Raw genomic sequence first — 5,472 nt, forward strand, 5'->3', positions numbered from 1 at the left:
TAGATTTCATAAAACAAATTATGACATATAATACTATATAAAGACAAGCAAGTAGCCATTGTAAAAGATAAGTAGGAAAATATTATAGATAATTACCCTTACTTTTATAAATAAAATTCAACAGAATAACTTACGCCAACTTTACAAAAAAAGAATAAAAATTTAAGATTTTTTAAAAATAAAACTTTAACTAAGTATGATTTTTTACTAATTTATTGTCACGACCTAAACCTGCCCCTATAGATTTAGCATCGTAACCGCCCAGTAATCTTGAGATTACCGAAGGCCTCTGAGACAAATTAACATAATATTAGGGGCTAGCAGAAGCAGATAGCAAATATATAACGTCCATTGAGCTGTACAGACTTACATGAGACTGAAAAATTTTGAACTTTACATTCATACATTTACACATCATCATATATATATAGGCTAGACAAAAAGGGACTTAACCCTATTTACAAAATAAACAAAAACTTGTTTAACCAATCAAGAAAATAAAACTTAAACTTTAATCACATAGCCATAACCATTTGACATATCCGGAATCTCCACGGGAGGCACATAAGTTGGCTGACAAAAGCAGATTCCAAGCAGACGCCTCTAAGCTTGGTCACGCGCCTGATCACCTACATATATAAATAATACAGTAAGCTAGAGCCCAGTGAATAATAACAAAGTAAAGGGTTTTAATGAATGATGTTCATCATAGAGTCAGAAATTAGAGTTTATATCAAAAATAGATTCTTATTAGAAACTGAGTCATATGCATATTCAGATTTCAATTAGAAACAGATTCATATTCATATTCATATTCAAATCATATACAGAAATAAGAGTTTATGCTTAATCTTACATAGTACATCCGTTAACGCTAACAAATCATTTACAGAGTATCATAGATCATACTTGTCAGTTCCATGGAGGAACCTCCGGCAGGGTACGGATAACTTGTCAGTTCCATAAAGGAACCTCCGGACTAGGAACGGATAACTTATCAGTTCCGTAAAGAAACCTCCAGTCGGGTACAGATAGCTTGTCAGTTCTATAAGAAACATCCGGTCCGGGTACAGATAGCATACTTGAATCATAGCATATATACCACAAACATTTGTTAGGGTTGGACAATCACTCATAATATAAAACATGGCATTTCAGAATAGATCTTATTCCATATATAGAAAATAATTTAACCTAAACATAGTTTTACTAAGTTATTACTTACAGATAGCTGCAGAAGCAAATCAGACAGGCTAGACAGATCAGATAAATCAGGCAGACAATAGCGTGTGACCTATACAAGCACATAACATATACACATTGAAATACAATATCAATTCCTTGATCGAACTTGACTTTTCTTTTCTTTTTTTGTCTAAGTAGTCCGAAGTTCTACTATGCTTATTCTTTCTTTTTCAAATGAATTGGTTTTTCATTTCACATATTCTTTCATTACTAAATTATTTTTTTCTAAATAAACCAATTCTTTACCTGGCTTCTTAGTCAAGTACTACTAAATTAATGACTTATTCTTTAATCAACTAATTAATATTGATTGTTAACTTATTAATCTTTATTGAGCCATAAATCATGTCTAGAATGTTTTGGAAAGAGATGAGAATAAAAATGTGAACTAAATGCAATTTTTCAAAATATGCTAAAAATAGGGTCTTCGCTTGAGCGGACCTTTGGTCGCTCGAGCGGTCTGCAAAGCTCTGTAAAAAAATATTAGTTGGCCTTAATGTTTGCTCGAGCGGTGACTTTACCGCTCGAGCGGCTAGCAAATTTCCTGTGCTTTCAAAATCAATAAAAAATTTCCAAACACATTTTCAAAACTTAAACTCTTGCATGAACCAATTTAAATATGTAATTTTATTAATAAAGATGAACCCATGACTACTTTTTTAATTTCTAATACAAAAATATCTTTGATCATCAAGATTAAAACCAATAATTTTATGAATATAATAATTCTAACATTCTTCTTCTTTATTTTATAAAACATAAATTAAAGCTAAAAAGCCTTTTCAAAATATTTACATGTAAGAAATTTAAATCAAAATCAAACTAATTTTTGATTCTCAAATCTAAATTATAATTTATTTCCAAATTTGTTCAAATTTAGATTTAATTTATTTTCTCCATATCAAATCCAATTTCAAACCCACAAATTTTTTAAAAAAAATGAATTAAACTTTCAAAATTCTTGAAAAATTCATACTGCACGTACAATTGAAATTCAATGTGATTAATTTTTATATTAATTTCCATAAATTTGAGCATAGCTCCAATTCCTCATTTTCTTTTTAATTACATAAAATTGACTTCAAGTTCTTTCTATTTTCCTTCAAAACATGAAATTAAAGTTATAAACTTCTTAGAAAATCATTTGCACGTATGAAACAGTTATCAAAATCTAACCAATAAGTTCAAACCATAATTAAAATCTTGAATTGCCCTAATTTAGATTTTTATTATTTTTTCTCATATCAAATCCAAATTCAAACTCATAAAACATGAATTAAAATCTCAAAACCTTGAAATTCCATGATACATGTAAGGTTGAGTTTCAAATTTATGAAGAATGACAAAATCAAACTCAAACTAACTACTTTCCAAACTTATTTCCATAATCTTAAACTTAACTCAATTTGCAACCTCAACTTAATTCATAATCATAGATGTTCCAAAATATATTTAATTTGAATGACACTTTTAAATTAAGTTACATGCATGGATTAGAATTCAAAATTAAACCAATTTCTAATTTTCATAATAAAATCACAACCTTGTCTAATTTTAAGATTAACTCCAAATTTTATGAACGTGACACACATAAAACTCTTTCCTTCTTCTCTTTAAAATATGAAATTAATTGACTCAAATCCTTTCAAAACTCATGGTGCATGCAAATACACATCTTATATATATATATATATATATATCGAGGTTCCCAAACCCAAATTATTTTCATGTTTATTAATCTTAACCATGTTCTTGAATTAATTCTTCAATCCCTCCAAATTGCATGCATTTGATTCTAGTTCTTCCTTGAATTCGTGTGATGGGGTGTCTTATTTACAAAAATTAAGGGTGAAATGCTTACCTAGAGCTTAAATTCTTGAGTTCCTTGATGAGTTCATGAGTTTTCCCCTTCAATTTCTCTTCTTCCTTCTCAATTTCTTGATGTTCGTGGACTCTCTCTGTCTCTGAGGTTCGTGGACTCTCTCTGTCTCTGCCTCTCACGGCTTTCTCTCTTTCTTTCTCTATATTTTAGACTCCAAGGCTTCAGCACATATATCACACACTCACACACCACTACTCTAGAGTCATCTACACTTTTCTTTGATTAATAAATGAATAAGATTAGCTTAATGGCTAATTATGTATTAACTCAATTAAACCCACTTAATCTTAACTAATTACAAGTAACACTTGGTTAATTAATCCCATTAAACCCAATTAAGTCTTGATTAGCACATAATTAAATTACTCTTAACTTATCATAAACCCCACATAATGTAATTAATCTAATTTGATTTCCATTAGAGTTTAATTAATTATATATAAATTATTAGTCTGAATCAGATTTTTAATCAAACTCCCAAAAGGCTTTAAATATTAAATTAAACTTACTTCCATCCTCAGTTTTGGTTCCTCAAATCATTTATGCCTCCGATTTTAGATCAAACTCAAAATCTCTGTCAATAAATTGCATCTTCAAATTGGACCGTCATAAGTAAATTTAATTCATAATAATCTTAATTTTCAATTTGTATAACTTAATTAACTCTAATTCAGACCCAATTAATCAAATCTCAATTTTACAAATTTGAATCAAATACTTAATTAAACTCTCATATGGTCCGATACGCGAAATTAAAATAATTCAATTCACCAATTATACTCTCTTCAGCCATTTAGACTTTTAATTTCGAATCCCAAAATAAATCCTCAATAAAATCATATACGAATCAGCCTCCACAACTTTCATAAATCCCAAATAAAATCAGAATAATGGGCAATTAAAATTCAAATCTCCTTAATTAATTAGATGCTAATTATTATACGTGATAAGGTCGTCACATTTATAATACTTATGAGTTTATATTTTATTTTTATAATCTTTTCAAGATTAAATAGGTTTGAATTAAATACTTTATGTAGTTAATAGATTCAATTGATAGTTTATGTGCTAAATAGACTTTGATTTATCTACTGTATGGACTTTAGTAGACTCAATTAATAGTTTAGGAATAAAGTAACGAATTTGATGATATTTTATGGGTAAAAACTGTAATAAACCATTTTTTGTTTGTTTATTTACTTATTTTATTTTGATATTTTAATACTATTTTTCTTATTAGTGATAGTAATTAGATTTGAATGGCTCGATTTGATCAGATAACTTGCCAGAGAAGGTGAATTGCGTCTTTGTGGCATCGGTGTAGTGTTGGCTAAAAACCTTTTGATGCATTTGTTAGATGTGTAGACTTATATATATATATATATAGAGAGAGAGAGAGAGAGAGAGTTTAGGGTTTATAGTCCATATCTTGACCTTTTATAGAAGATCTTTATCTTGGGTCACTAGTGGTGGTGGGCCTCAATTTCACTAAGTTTTGGATCTTATGAGTTGATCTATCAAACCCAGATCTTCACTGTATATATTAGTAACCCCATTTCAAGTGATGCTTTAGTCGAATAAAGTGAATTAAAATTATTTATCTAGTTTGAAGTCTGACTTCCTAAATTGACTTGCACATCTTAATTATGTATGCATCAATTAGTAAAAGAAATCTTTATTGAAACAAGAAGGGAAAATTATATTTCAGTGGAGATTTGAATAATTATTCTCAAATTAATGATAAACGTTATAAAATATTAAAAAATAAAATTATAATTTTTTCATTGATTTTATAATTAATTTTTAAAAATTTCTTTGATAGGTAATTTCCTCAAGGAAAAAAAAAGAAAAGAAAAGAAAAAACAACGCTACAAATTAGACCCAACATTTTGATTATTACAAAATTGTTTTCTCTCATCTTTTTCCTCCCCATTTCGTATTCACTAACATACTTTTTTAAAAAAAGAATGTTCTAAGAAAATCTCAAGAATTGTTATCTATATGACGTTGTATACTGATGGCGATTTGCTAGGAACCCTTTTGCAAACTCTTATGAGTGCAAGCAAATTTTACCTTAAAGAAAGCATTCTACGACCCTCAAAATTGTACATCATGTTTCTAAATAAGTGAATTCATCCCCTACCCCCCCTTCCAAACCAAAAAAAAAAAAAATAGTAATTCCAAATTGAGTTGTGCCATGGTAAACTTTCTGGCTATCAAATTTAGAACTCCAACTATTAATCGAGTTGTGCCATGGTAAACCTTCTGTCTATCAAATTTAGAATTCCCACTAAGGTCCTGCTTAGAAATTGATTATTTTTGTTAACTTTTAAAAAAGATATACA

The 5,472-nt window shown here is 28.6% G+C and overlaps 1 long non-coding RNA gene across 1 annotated transcript; it reads right to left on the reverse strand.

Moving 5' to 3' along the window:
• Nucleotides 1-371: 371 nt before the first annotated feature.
• On the reverse strand, nucleotides 372-3,323 carry LOC114258969 (uncharacterized). The gene is made up of 2 exons (XR_014330136.1): nucleotides 3,107-3,323; nucleotides 372-1,294 (listed from the first exon to the last, which is right to left on the reverse strand). It is a non-coding gene; the product is annotated as an uncharacterized LOC114258969 (long non-coding RNA).
• Nucleotides 3,324-5,472: the final 2,149 nt, after the last annotated feature.

The sequence above is a fragment of the Camellia sinensis genome, chromosome 5, assembly GCF_055761805.1.
Source record: "Camellia sinensis isolate YWXY chromosome 5, ASM5576180v1, whole genome shotgun sequence".
Taxonomy (NCBI): Eukaryota; Viridiplantae; Streptophyta; class Magnoliopsida; order Ericales; family Theaceae; genus Camellia; species Camellia sinensis.